General features: G+C 38.8%; 1 pseudogene; it reads left to right on the top strand.

The window, feature by feature from the left end:
* Positions 1-9,662: 9,662 nt before the first annotated feature.
* LOC109147387 lies at positions 9,663-11,132 on the top strand (annotated as a pseudogene).
* Positions 11,133-15,695: the final 4,563 nt, after the last annotated feature.

Raw genomic sequence — 15,695 nt, 5'->3', positions numbered from 1 at the left:
AATACTCTCGGGTCCTTCTCCCTTAGGGCGAGATATTGCTTGTGAATCAGTTCAGCTGAATGAACAGTTTCTCGCATGAGGTTCATAATGGTCCGTGGGGACTCAGCGATAGAATCGTCCTCAATGTGTGTTGGAGAAGAGTTCCTGTGTTCATCATGATGTGGTGCTTCCGGATTTTCACCATGCATCGAGTGGCCATGTTCAGGTGAGGCTTCCTTTCTGTCCTCATGAGCTGGAAGATTATGTTGTTGTTGTACAGATTCGTTCAGTTGCGGAATGATAGCACGAGACGAGTGAACTGGATTTTTACTGGATGCTTCATCCGAGTCTTCGTCTTCAGATGGTATTTTCAAGAGAGGTGGTCTTTGTGGGCAGTTAGCATAGTCCGTTTCGACGAAGATAGTGTGGCTATCTTCTGGTTCTTCTTCTTCAGCACCTTCTCCTCCTTGTTGATTATTGTCATCATCATCATCATCATCATCAGTATCACTGTTGTCGTCTTCGGTTTCATCATCATTGTTCTCGTCTTTATTTTCTTCTTCATTGTTCTCGTCTTCACTTTCTTCTTCATCCTCTTCTTCGATTTCGTTGCCATGAACATCTTTCGTTCCACTAGCACTGCCTTTGGGATCTCGAGGATGATCTTCTGCCATTGGCTTTAATTTTTGGATAGCAGCATGATGTAGCGAAGTTGTTTCAATTCGGCTTCAGTTGCTGGATCCATGGAGGTTTATGAAGAGAGGAACTACCAAGGGAGCTTTGTCCTTCCCGAGGATCGATGAGTTATTCTATAAGAATACACTCGGTGGATCTCCTCAATTCGCACAGTCTTTGTGACGTCCTGAGTTTCAAGCCATTGAAGTGCGAATTCTTCTTCGTCGATCATGGCTTCAAAAGTTTCGAGAAATTTTCTGAGAGGTGCCGTGCGCCACTTGTGCCATTGTAGAACTCGATTGTAATATCTTTCAATCGATTCTCTGAGAGATTTATCAAGGGTGTACCGGTCTGGAGAAGATTGACGAGCCGATGGTTTCGGGACAAATGATGTTTGAGCAGCTGTCATCTCGTCTACTAGTGCAGGTTCTTGTGTCAGAATTACTGCTCTGCAATAGTAGGTTCTTTGTGGAAGAGATTGAGCATCATTTGGAGCATCTGAGGCTGCTTTCGGGATGTCTTCTGGAGAGCCCGGCTCTTGTGGAAGACTTTGACATCTTTCCTCCATTTCTACAGTAGCAGGTTCTTGTGTCAACTCTCGTAGGAGTTGCTCTGCTAAGATAGGTTCTTGTGGATGAGGAACAGGAGATGCATTCCGATTGATGGATTTGTGAGCAACGGGACTTCTTTCGGGCAGAGAAGTTTTCAGTTTCCGCCTCAGAGGTAGCTGCTTTCGGATATCTTCCCCCTGTGATGTTGCTCCTTTTGACAAGGGTTCCCGATTTTGAGCAGGTCTCATTCGACTTCGTTTGCTTAGACGAATGAGAGGTTGATCATCATCATCTTCAGAGGAGTTCTGCACGATCAAGGTTTCGAGAGGGGGATCACCTTTCGTCTTTGGTTGGGAGATGACCGTCTTTTGAGTCTTAACCCGAGAAGAGGGTTTTTCTTGTTTCTGCCGTTTTGGTCTTGGTTGAGCTTCTTCGTCTGCTTTGGGGGTTTTAACTTTCGTTTGGACTTCCCTTTGGGTAGATTGGTTTCAAGAGGAATGCCCAATTCCAATGCCTTCTGTTTGTCATATCCAGATGGCTTTTGTTTCATGTGACAGACTTTTTGACCAGGTGGAGCACCAGCACGTAGAATCACTCCTTTTGTGGCAAGAAGATGGCTTATAATGAAACCGAAGCCCATCTTCTTTGTAATGTCACCAGGACTCCTGCGATTGTATGTGATGGTGTGAGCGATGTTGTGGAATATGATTTTGGACCAATCAACCTTATGCTCATGAGAAAAAGCGTGCAGCATTTTTCAGCTTTTCCCTTGTGACATCATCTGTGCCAGAAGTCTTGGTGGTCCACAATCTTGTTAAAGATGTCTACTGCAAACTCATAATCCAACCGGAACCATTTTTTCTTGAGGGGCCAGAAGATTTATCTTTGGAAGGTGCCTCCTTGTGTCGTATGGATTCATAGAAATCTCCGGATCCAGATGATAATATATCAGGTTGGATTTGTAGGACTCATCTCGTCTGGGAAACCCAAAAGTTGATCGAATATCCTCAGCAGTAAACACAATGTGATGTTTGTTAACTCTTGAAGTTATGCTTGAGAAATCAGAAGCCACATACGCATTCAAATAAAACTGAGTAACATCAAGAGGGTACATTAATCATAGTGGTGAGTTACTAAACCAAATAAACCTGTCTCTAGCAAAAGAGCGATTATCCGTTCTCCAAAGGCTTTATCCAAGACATACTTACGAAACCCTTCTTCGTCCCACATACTTCCTCCGACGATAAATGGAATTCTGGACTTGATAAACTCTATGTCTTCCGTGGGAAAGCTTGGTATTACTGGAGTGGATGAGGGTTCAGGGTTCTCTGGGTTCTTTTCGGAAGGAGCCGCCATTGATGATAGAAAGCTTGACTATAGAGATCTTTGAGAGGAAGGGATGTAAATTGAGAGATGTAAAACAGACGGAATGAAGGTTTGAGCAGGGTTTATAAAGCTCCGGGTTGGTGTGCTTAAATCAGCCCATTAAGAAGACTTATTCGAATTTCGAAAAAGAATTCAGCGTTTCCTCTTCCTCAAAAGGTAACTGATCATCATGGTTACGTGATAAGAACGTGTGCAGATCTGAAACGATCATTCCCTCATTTAATGAGGAGAGAGAAAAGCACTCAAGTGCTGAGAGGTGCATTAAATGCACGTCTATGTCCTGTCAGACTAGTGGGATAGTGGCGAATTTCTCGGCCGTATGATCCCAATGATACTTTATGAACGGTTTAGATTCAAGAAGAGATAGCGTCTTAAGTACGATTCAAAAACCCGAATGTTGTTCAAAATTTCATAAGACGCACATGTGGAAGTTTAGATTTTTGCCAAGTTCCTAAATGTGGAAGTTTACAGAGCATGAATTCCTTGAATACTATTACACAGTGAATGAGCATAAATTGAGTACTTTGAGTTTTAAGTGCATGTTAAATACTTGCTAAGTGTTTGATGAGAAGATTTGCCAAGTTATGATTTACAAGCATGATTCTAAGTGTTCTTTGAGAGTTCACAGTAACTTGGAATTGAAGCATGTTGACAGTACATTGCATTTTGAGCATATCATGTTTTAAAAGTGCATAAATGGTTAACGTGAGTCTAAGTATTATTTTCCAAGAACTCATATCCATTTTGGAAAGTCATTATCTTGTCATATTGAGAATTTGTTGAGAAGTTATGTGCATATTTGCATAAGTAAAGTGTTGCATGATTCGAGTTGCATGAGTGATATCTATATGTATATATTGTGAGGAAAATCTTGTTTTGGAGGACCCGTTGGGACTATGTCCTTTTGGAGCAAAAGAGAAAGAAACGGACATTGCGATCCAATATCATGTAACGCGACGTATTCCCACGTTACGAGGTTGGAAACTGCCCGCCAGGCTTGGAATCCTAGTCAGGGGGTGTGCACACTGATAGTTCGATACCTGATTCCACAGAGTTTGAGTTTTGGAACCACGAGATTGGTTTTGTGGGCGGGATGAGAGATTGGTCGGCTAGATGCCGAACCCAATAGGTTCATTCACATTATGGTGAAGTCCTGCTTCGCCCACGAGTAAAGAGAAAGCGATTCATCACGACTCTAAGAAAGCGAGTCATTGCGACTCTAAAGAAGCGAGTCATTGCGACTCTAAGAAAGCGAGCCATCACGACTCTAAGAAAGCGAGTCATTTTTGGCTCTAAGAACCCTGCACAGAAAAAGTATTCTTTTTACAAAAGAGTGTATATGTATATCTATACTTATACTATAGCATCATCTTTGAGTTATATGTCTTGCACGAGATTGCATGACAAGTAGTAGATAGCATGAGATTGCTTATGAGTTATATGCCTTGCACGAGATTGCATGAGTAGTAGATAGCATGAGATTGCTTATGAGTTATATGCCTTGCACGAGATTGCATGATTGGTAGTTAATAGCACGAGATTGCTTATGAGTTATATGCCTTGCACGAGATTGCATGATTAGTAGTTGATAGCACGAGATTGCTTGAGTTATATACCTTGCACGATATTGCATGATTAGTATTTAATAGCATGAGTTTGCTTTATGTGTTATTTCATAGCATGAGATTGCTTATTTGATTATATGAGAAATCATGAGATTGTTGAGTACTTGAGAAAGCTTTAGATTTGTTTACAAGTTTTGAGACTGTGAAGTGATGTTCGTTGTATAAGCATGCCTATTCGTTAACTAGGTTGCAAGCATCTAGAAGTTAATGCCAAAGTATGATTTAAGTGATTAAGTTGCTTGATCTAAGAATGTGGAACAAATGTTTTCCAAAAGTATATATTGTATTACTTTACAGGGTTGAGTGGCGTTATACTTAGTTTCGTGCTAACGAGTTTGTTTTCTACTTGTTGTGTGTTAACCCCTTTCAGGTGGGCCCAGTTCGTAAGAAAGAGAGCACGAGTTAGACTAGTTTAGCTTAGATAGATTTGTAGTCTAAACTCTTATGTTATTTTGGATTTGTAGTTGACTACCTTCTTTTGTTGGTGTTGAACATCGGGCTTGGTTCTCCAACCGCAGTATATAACTCAACTGGCCTCTTCCGTTAATACATCATTGGTATAGGACCTCGTAGAAAATTATTAGACAAAATTATTGACCTGAGTCCTGAAAGGTTTCCAATCCAGTCAGGAATTTCGTCTCTGATTGAGTTGTGCTCAAATCTAACAATTCCAACCGCATGCTAATTTATTGGCCACGAGAGAGCTCACCCGAAAAGCGGTTGTTTTCCAAACGCAAATAAAGAAGGCTACTCAGGTTTGAATTTGTAGGAAGAACTTGACCTACAAAATAGCCATACAACTTGTACAAGCGATCCTACAGAATAGTGAATTTAGGCTTAGCACCGTCCAAAAAGGCCTGTGTTTTCACCTTTCGGTTTATCAATTATCTGCATCGGAATAGGCCCTTTTGATCTTAGGGTATTAAGAGGATAAACAAATTGTTATGTTATATGTCAAATAACATTCATGATCATTAGCTTCTCCCTAGACAATTTGTCACGGCAATAATATCTAGACTCAACACACTTGTGTACAATATTCAACAAGAGTCCATATTCCTTTTTGAGATCATTTTTCTTGCCATTTATCTTAGGAGCTAGCGGTGCGTTGGCATCACGTACCTCGGCCCAAAAGGCATTGACATCAAAATCATGAGTTTCTACTCTCAAATTCGATTCTACAAGATTAAATACCCTCCGAAAATCATTGACTTTTATTTCCACCTCTACTCCTTTCACCATAGATTTAATCGAATTATTCTCAACTTTAGCATGCAAATATAGCTCGGTCACTTCATCTTTGTAAAATCCAATGTATCTAAAGGTGCAAAAATTTAACAATCCACAAGTTTCAAGAGAATTGATAATTTTTTCCCCTAAAGCTTTGTCTTGGACTTGAGAGTTGAAATCGATGGTGTCGAGAATCATGCCACTAAGCACACGGCTTGATCTCCTTGTCCCTCCAGTAGTGATTGTCTCCGTCTCCAATTGTTCAATCTCCATTGATTAGACCTTGAGTTGGGTGATTTTGGTGGGGTTTTTCGGATTTTTCGGCGGTAGAGTCCGAAAAGTTGAGGGGTTTGGGTATTTAGTTTTAGAGGATTTTTGGATGAGATATTGGGTTTGGGTGATGGGTATTTATGGGTAGAATGATTTTGTGTAGAAGGTTTTGGATAGGTGTGGAAGCATTTGAGGTGATTTGGGTTTCTTCCTCCTTGTTGTAGTCGGCCGGCGAGAATGGATGGAGAAGATGAGCTCAGTTTTTGGGTTTTTCTTTTCCTACCCGTTAGAAAAGAGGACAAAGTCCTTGAGAAATTACTTCTTTTCCCCCTAGTGGATGGAGAGAGAGTGTTGATATCTTTGAGGATAAATTCGACCTTCCACATGATTTAAATTTGCCAGCTCAGATTTAAATACTCCATTTGTGGGTACATGGCGCCAAAAATTGTGCTTCAAATAACCGCCAACCTGGAGCAAATCAGATAAAAAAATCTCGAAAATAATCTGTTAGAGCAATAAATATATTCCAGATAAATATTATCACTTCGATTTCAGGTTTCAATAAAGCTGATAAAATTTTAGACTAACAGATATATACCTAATATTCTGAAAAGGTCTTTCAATTTTCAAAGTGAATTAAATGAATCTGACTTTCCATAGCTCTGAGCCGAGTTTTTTGCACTTTTAGTCCCACGACTATAGTGGCACTGGCAGAATTGATCCACGACTTTTGAACTTTGTAATTTTAGTCCACGACTATTGATCTTTTTGCAAAAATGGTCCTTCCGGCCACTTTTCCGTCAAAATTTCACCGGAAAAAAAAAATTCTCTATTTTTAGCTGGGTTAAATGCGACGGCGGAGTACATGTACCAGTCCAAAGCTGTTGCCGGATAACCCAACTAGCCCGGGGAACGCCATGGCCGCTCCGCCGCTTACTGACAGCCCTGCCTGCTCCAGGAACTCCGCCGCCTGGGACAGTAGTATGTAGCCCAGTAATATTGTATGTAGTCAAATATCAATTTTTTTCTTTTAATTTGTTGAGATAAGTAAAATGTCAATTTTAACCCGGCTAAAAATGAAGAATTTTTTTTTCCGGTGAAATTTTGACGAAAAAGTGGCCGGAAGGACTATTTTTGCAAAAAAATCAATAGTCGTGGACTAAAATTGCAAGGTTCAAAAGTCGTGGATCAATTCTGCCGGTGTCACTATAGTCGTGGGACTAAAAGTGCAAAAAACTCGCTCTGAGCCTAACTTTTTGACTTTTGAGATATCAATTTTAGACAAACATGCATGCAAGCAATTTGAGAGTTCCCCTTAATATATGCTGACCCAACCAAAAAAAAATTTCCCCTTAATTACATATTCAAAAAAAAAATTACTTAATTAAACTAATTAATTAGAGCATACTTAGATTAAATTACACATATTAAATATGCTAAAAACGTGACAAATATGTAAACAAAGGTAATACAAAATTTCACATAATTAAGTTACAAAAACATGTACGCAAATTTTGTAAGACACAATTAACACATTTAGGCACATATCAATTTTACGAAAACATGTACACAACTAAATACATATCAGACGTACACACAAATATATCATATGCAAAAAAAATATTGAATCACTTATGATCACGTAAGCCACATAAATAACACATTACATGCAGAGTGCGAACACATTTCAAAATTAAGAGTTTAGAAATGCTTTGCTCATTTCGATAATTCTCATTTCATGCCTAAGAGTTGCAAAACGAGATTCGCACAACGGTTTTGTGAGAATGTCGGCAATTTAATTCTCCATGGGAACATGATTGATTTTCAAATCTTTCTTTTCAACGTCGTCTCGGATAAAATGGTGTCGAATGTCGATATGCTTGGTTCGCGAATGAAGCACCAGATTTTGAGTTATGGCGATTGCACTAGTATTATCGCATAAAATGCTAACGTTTTCGTACTTAATCCCATAGTCCAATAATTGTTGCTTCATCCACAAGATTTGTGCACAACAACTCCCAGCTGCAATATATTCGGCTTTGGCAGTGCTCGTAGCTATGCAGTTTTGCTTTTTGCTGAACTAAGAGACCAATCTTCCCCCTAAGAACTGGCATGTTCCTGAGGTACTTTTTCTGTCTATTTTACAACCTGCAAAATCTGCATCTGAATAACCAGTTAGTGTAAAATCTCCTTCTTTGGGATACCATAATCCCACATTGATTGTTCCTTTGAGATATCAAATTATCTTCTTGGTTGCAATCATATGACTTTCTTTGGGCTTAGATTGGAATCTTGCACATACGCCAACCGAGTAGGATATGTCCGGTCTACTTGCGGTTAAGTATAGTAACGATCCTATCATCCCTCGATACATCGTTTGGTCGACATCCTTTCCTCCATCATCTTTATCCAATTTTTGAGATGTACTCATGGGAATTTTGACTAAGGATTTTCCATCTACACCAAATTTCTTGATAAGATCTCTTGTGTACTTGGCTTGATTTATGAAAATTCCTTCTTCAAGTTGCTTGACTTGCAGTCCCAAAAAGTAATTTAATTCTCTCATCATACTCATCTCGAACCTGTTCTGCATGAGCTTAGAAAATTTCTCACATAAAGATTTATCAGTACTTCCAAAAATAATGTCATCAACATAAATTTGTATTAATAAAATGTGATTATTTTCTTAAATTCTAAAGAGGGTTTTATCGACTAGACCTTTGGTGAATCCACAACTAATTAAGAACATTGACAAGGTGTCGTACCAAGCTCGCGGAGCTTGTTTTAACCCATACAATGCATTTTTTAATTTGTAGACTTGATCACCAACGTTTTTTTTTACCTCAAAACCGGGTGGTTGTTCAACGTAAACTTCTTCTTCAAGTAAGCCATTAAGAAATGCGCTCTTTACGTCCATTTGATATACGATGAAATTCTTGTGCGCTGCATATGCTAGGAATATCCGGATTGCTTCGAGTCGTGCGACGGGGGTGAATGTCTCATCAAAATCAATGCCTTCTTCTTGTGAATACCCCTTTGCGACTAATCTTACTTTATTCCTAACAATGAAGCCGTCTTCGTTTGCTTTTTCCTAAAGACCCATTTAGTTCCAATTACATTTTGGTGCATTGGTCTTGGAACAAGTTTCCATACGTCGTTGCGCTTGAATTGATCTAATTCCTCTTGCATGGCATCTATCCAACTTGGATCGTCTAAAGCTTCGACAATTTCTTTCGGTTCCAGTTGTGATAGAAAACATGAGAACATTGCATCCCTTGTTGGTACATCTTGTTGTTGGTCCCTAGTAGATGATCGTGTTCTTACTCCGTCCTCGGATTTCCAATGACTAATTCATGTGGGTGACTTCTTAGCCACTTTCGATTTGGTTGGAAACTTATTGGATTCTAAGAGTTTCCTTCCTGTTGAAATACCACTTGGTGTGATTCCCTTGTTGTGAATTGTTGACGGGTGCATCTTCGAGTTCATCTACAAGGATTTCTTCCGTTGGAATTCCGGGTGCAATTTCGGTTGTAGGTGTGAGTGATACTTCGGGTGTCACATTTTGTATTGTCTCAATTTGGTGAGTGCCCATATCACTTGATTCTTCTACCTCCTGCAACACATTATCTTCGAAAGTATCATTAGAATTATTTAAATCACGATTACCTCCATTATCTTTGCCATTTTTGTCGTGATTTTCGTCAAACACAACGTGAATTGATTCTTCTCCCACCATGGTTGATTTGTTGAATATTCTGTACACCTTGTTGGTAGATGAATATCCTAAGAATGTTCCTTCGTCCGCTCGCTCGTCAAAAGTCTTTAAATGAGACTTTCCATTAACAAGTACAAAACATTTACAACCAAATGTATGAAAATAGGTGAGATTGGGTTTTCTCTCTTTCCATAATTCATATGGTGTTTTGTGTACGGAAAAATATAGCCTATGGGCGCAAGTTCTAACGAGCAACAAAGTCCGGTAATTGTTTTAATTAGTTCCCTTATATTAGACACTCGTCGGCCAAATTAATCCATGTTTGCAGTTTGCTAAGCGCCTTGTCAACTTGGGAGTTAAAGTCACCTTATCAACCAGTCTCTTCGTTATCAATCGCATCTCTAAGCGCCCGGCGATACTACCCGGCGGCATTGATTTCGCCTCCTTTTCCCATGGCTACAACGACGGCTACAAAGGCACCGCTGATGGCTTCTGCCACTTGTACGATTCCATCAAGACTAAGGGGTTAGAATACGTGGCTAACCTTGTCAAGGCCAAGGCGGCGGAGGGTGCTCCGTTTACCCGGATTATCTTCACCACACTTATGGCATGGGTCGGGGAAGTTGCCCGCAGTCTTCAAGTTCCGGCCACACTTCTTTGGACTCAACCTGCCACGGTTTTGGACATCTATTACTATTATTTCTCTGGTTACCAGGATTTGTTCAGAAGTTGTAGTGAGAATGGAGTGGTTGAGTTTCCTGGGTTGCCGCCCCTTGCTCCCACTGATTTCCTTTCTTATATGTTCTCCAACACAACAACAAACTCTTTGGATTGGGCTATCCAGGGGATGAAAGATCAGATCGATCTGATTAACAGCGAAGAGAACCCGAAGATTCTAGTGAACACTTTTGATGACTTGGAGCTTGATGCTTTGAGGCTATAAAGAAGCTGACACTGATCGGGATTGGCCCTTTGGTTCCTTTTGCATATTTGGATAGGAAAGATCATGCTGGCACTTCATTTGGAGGTGACTTGCTTGAAAAGTCCGATGACTATATTGAATGGTTGGATTCTCAGCCTAAGGGTTCTGTGGTTTATGTAGCATTTGGTAGCTACTCTGATCTCCCAACCGCGATGATGGAAGAGATTGCTCAAGGACTTCTTTAGAGTAAAATGCCATTTTTGTGGGTAATTAGGGAGACACTGACTGGTGTTCAAAAGCCAAAAGAAAATTTGAGCTGCAAGGAGGAATTGGAGAAGCAAGGGAAGATAATTCGTTGGTGTACACAAGTAGAGGTTCTGCAACACCCGGTTATAGGGTGTTTCTTGACTCATTGCGGGTGGAATTCGACGATAGAAATTTTGGTGTTGGGGATGCCAATTGTGGCCTTCCCATTGTGGAGTGACCAAATTTGCAACGCTAAGCTCATTCAAGATGTTTGGAAAACTGGGATGAGAGTGAAAGCTAATGAAGATGGCATTGTTGAAGCTCGTGAGCTAAAGAGGTGCATTGAATGTGTGATGGGAGAGGAAGGAGCTCAGCTGAGAAAGAATGCAATGAAATGGAGAGAATTAGCTAAGAGTTCCATGAAAGAATATGGTTCTTCAAATTTGAATCTTAAAGCTTATTTAAATGATGTTCTTCTTAAGTAATATTCCTCCATCCCATTTTATTTGTCTTACTTTTGTTTTTTGTTTGTTCCAAATTGTTTTGCTCTTTCCAAAGTTGAATATCACCATCATTCTACTTTTCTCAATTTACCCTTATGAAATGCTTTCTTTATTGCTTTTATTTTCACAAGTGAGAAAAGTGAAAGACATAATTGGAAAACACATAGCATTTACTCTAATTTCTTAAAAATCGTGCAAAAAAACAAATGTGACAATCAATTCAGGACAAAAGGAGTATTAATTATTAAGAATGCTCAATTCCCGTTGCGAGCTCTATTAGCTTGTCCCAAAGTTGTTTAGTCGTTGTCATGTGTCCCTCGACCTTGCCAAAGATTACTTGGTTAGGACGTAGTCCGCTTTGGTCCATTTGTCAAAGGGTTTTGGAACTCTTACTAGTCTTAGAGGTGGACGTGAGGTTTCTTCTTCTTCCTCATCTTCATCCTAATTTGACCTTTGGGTTGGACGGTCCTACTCGTGTTGCTATAGATGTCGTATGTGTTGATATATATTCTCGATCCTTATTAGCCCATTCTCTACCACATCCCATATCCTGGAATGTTTGGTTGAAAGGTGTATTTGGAGTCTAGTCCTACTTTCTTCAAATCTTCATGAGAGTGATTAGGCACTTATAAGGGAGAGTTTGGGGGGAGGGGGTAAACAAACTTTTTAAAAATTTTAAAATGAGTTAAGGAAATGAATTCCTGCGACATAAGTTTTGAACTTGCCAAGTAAAAGATTTTGTAGCTTTGTTTTTATTAGTGAGTGTACATGTGAAATCGAGTATGAAAGTTAGTCGCGAGATAGATATGAAAAGTAAAGTGCAAGTGAGAGAGATATTTTTATAGTGATTCAAAAAATTAATTTCCTAGCTACTCCACTATTCTCCTTATAACCCAATGAGATTATTATTATATATCCTTGTTTATCTAGGGTTCTAAGAGCTAAGAACATAAATGGAAATTGTCGAGGGCAAAAGTCAATATAACTATCCTAACTATTCCAATTCTAATGTCTAATATCTAATGCCTCTAAATGAAACAAGGTCCCCTATTTATAGCTACGAATTACGGTTGTCATGAGGCCTGTCACTACGTTATAGGCCCCATGACAGCCATGACAAGCTCTTTAATTGAAGTTAGTTTCTCACGAATTGAACCACGGTGTGACACCGCTCGTGATAGTAGATGTGACTCTCTTAAGTTTGTTTCGTGACATGCTTCACATGCGTGACAGCCCCTCATGATGTCGTATCTTGCTTACATCCTATTTTGTCCACTTCGCTTCCAAATTGCCTTTTAGTCATTTTTGCCTCTAAAACTTGAGATGTGTCCACATTAGCTCCTCTACACAATTAATCACATAATTGGTTACTTTAAACAAAACTAGTATTTTCACCCTTGCGATGCACGGAATGGATTTGTTATAATATATTAAGAATATTTGGATCGATATACAATTATTGAAATTATAGCATCAAATATTATATAGTGCAATTGAATATATGATTTGGATATTTTATCTTTGTTGATGATATCATTGCTTGAATCCGAGCAAATAATTGCTCAAATTAATAGCTAAACAATACTCGCGACGTGTTTAGCTATTAGAACATCATGCAATACTCCTTAAATCAATTACTCATATATTTCTACATTGTAGACCAAAAAGAATCATAAAGATTTTATCTTTAAAGAAAGACACCTTAGAAAACCACTAAAAACACAAGATAAACATAGATCTTACCCTCCTAGATGCTCAAATGTATGAAAGGTAGAATCTTGGAGACAACCTTTGAAGATTTGACAAAGCTCCAACTTGGCATGGAAGAAAAGCTATCTAACTTTTAGAGAGAAGGGAGAACTCAAGTTTGGGAAGTATAAAGAGAAAGAATGAGGAGTGGTCTACTAGGTTAGCTTGCATTACCTAACACAAGGTGAAATGTCATGAATACCCTTACTAAGATGAAGAGGTGTAAGGAAACAAGGGAACTACTCACAAAGCTTAAGGTACAACCTTGACTTTGGGTTGACTAGTCAATTACTAGTCCCCGACAATTGAATTTTCAGGAATTTAAGGAATTAAATTACCAATTGAATTAGGATTAATTACTTAATTTAATCCCTTAAATCGAATTTGGATATACCGAGGTGTCACCAATCAATCAATAAAGAAAATATTCTCATGCTTTCAAGATCTCATCATGCAAACTAGAAATATAAGACATCAATATGCAACCTAAGGCAATCATACTCAATATACAATATCGGGAAAATCGATCTCAATATGCAATCTAGTGCAAACATTCTCATTATGCAGTCTCGTACGTGCAACATTCTCATTATGAAATCTCGTGCAACATCGTTTGCAAGACTTAAGCTAACCCAAATGTTGAAGTGAATCTTCGTGTAACTCGAGATAAATATGAAAAAATGAAGTGATTAGAGCTTAGATTCCACGGTTAAAGATCCACTATTGTGGAAGGAAGACAAGTGTAAATGTTGATGCAACAAGAAGAAGTCAAGCTCACCCAAGTAGATGCTTTTGAGATCAACGGTGAAAGAGAATTTCAAAGATTTAACTCGACGGTTAAAAGTAAAACTCGAAGCACCGAGAATTTGGACTTAAAGATGGATTAAACAAACATGAAGATGATTCCCTCTATCATTGAAGAGATAAGAAATGGATAAGACAGGAGTTATAAACTCCGAAAGAATGAAGTCTAAGACGATTGACAATGACTTTGGACTGGTGAGATATGTGAAGGTGGGAAGATAAGTTGTAAGTAAGTAGTATGTTTTTATGAAATGTGAGGAACTAAGAATTGAATTAAATAAGAAAATGGCAAGGTAAGGGATGAGAACTTGAAAATGATAGTTGTGTGGGAGCTTAAAGAAAGAAACTTAGTGATGAGAATGAAGTAAGAAGTAGTTGAGTTACTAAGAGTTACAGCTGAAGGGAAGTGATAAAGATTAGTAAGAATGAGAGCTATCGAATCGTCAAGCGTTTTGGTCGAATCGTAGAACCGAAGAAACCCCTTCCAAGTTGAATTCCTGGTTCCTTTTGAGGTGGAATTCCTCATCCTTCCTGATAACAATTGAGTACCCTTTTTGGTTGAGAAGCCCTTCTATTCTTTCAGAACTCGTTCTTGTTTTCCTTTTGAATTGATTATGTACAAGGTGACAACGTTATTTCCTAAGTTGTAATCTTGAAAATCTTGACCCTATTCTTAATCAATGACATCCCTAAGAGCAATCTTGCAACTCTTACCATATTCGTTTGGTGTTAAAGTCTTTTAACAACAGGTCACCAGTTGTATTTTCAAAGAAAACTCTATCCAATCTCTTCAAATCTTTACAGTCTAAGCTTCGGGGACGAAGCTTGTTTTTAAGGTGGGTAGAATGTAACAATCCCAAATTTCTATTTTATAAAGTTTCAAAATAAAATTATTTTATTTCTACGATTATTTATTTCCTAAAACTTTGAACCAAAAGTCTATTTGAGACGAAACCGTATTTATTCATATCAGTTTCCTAGCATAAATGATTTAATTCTTGAGCCCAAATGTATTTATTCTAGTCCAAATGTATTTCTAGCCCAATCTTCTAACTCATTTAATCTTAATTGTTTAGCCCAATCATTTTGCCTAAAACCAAGTGTTGAGTCCAAATTCTAATATTCTAGTCTAGCTCAAAGTAGGGTTTTGGGCAAATAATTGTATGGACCATGGTCCACACAATGTTACGTGGACCATAACAAAAAGTACATTTTTAATATACTAAATGTACATTATTTTTGTACTGAATGTACATTATTTTTATACTGAATGTACATTATTTACAGTAGACAAAATATGGTCCATACAACTTGTGTGAACCATGGTCCAACAATAATGATTGGGCTACCTACCAATTTATTTGATCAATTAAGTATATTTATATACATATGTTGTTCGTGATTCTTCCTCCTTCAAATTCCAGAAACAAACAACCCCTATCGTCTCTCTGTCTCTCTCGCCAAAGTGAAGAAAGAAGCATCAGCTTCAACTCTAACTCTTGCGTCTCTCTTCTCCCTCGCGCGTGTGCCGGCGACTTGTGGTGACCGGCGGCGTCCTCAGTCAACAGCAGCCGGCGAGATGGAGCCTCGATGTAGCAGGCTGACGGCAGCGTGTGCAGCTTGCAGCGACATCCGGCGGCGACCTTCCTCGACGGAGAACAACAACCTGCAGCAGATCGGCATAGCAGCTCCTCCTCTCGCCGACGGCGGCGCCAGGTTGAGCTTTGGCCACCGTGATTACGGCTACCTGCGGTTGTTCGATGCTACTATAATACCATCTACTATATTACTAATGGATGTACCCTACACAGTATATTTTATAATAATAATAATAATACAATAGTCCATACGACAACCAAACGATTCGTACGAAGAATCCGAATATACTTTGACCCAATTCAAATCGAAAGTGAACCCCCTGATAATTGTATATAAAAATAGCCACTTAGTATGCCATTTTATGCCATTTTTTCCAATATTTACAGCATTAACATGCTCACAAATTTTATTTTATTTTTTTAATATTCCGGTTTGGAACCG

The sequence above is a fragment of the Ipomoea nil genome, unplaced genomic scaffold (genome assembly GCF_001879475.1).
Source record: "Ipomoea nil cultivar Tokyo-kokei standard unplaced genomic scaffold, Asagao_1.1 scaffold1993, whole genome shotgun sequence".
Classification (NCBI taxonomy): domain Eukaryota; kingdom Viridiplantae; phylum Streptophyta; class Magnoliopsida; order Solanales; family Convolvulaceae; genus Ipomoea; species Ipomoea nil.
Note: the sequence above shows the minus strand (reverse complement) of the source record. Positions and strands in the feature narration are given on the sequence as shown.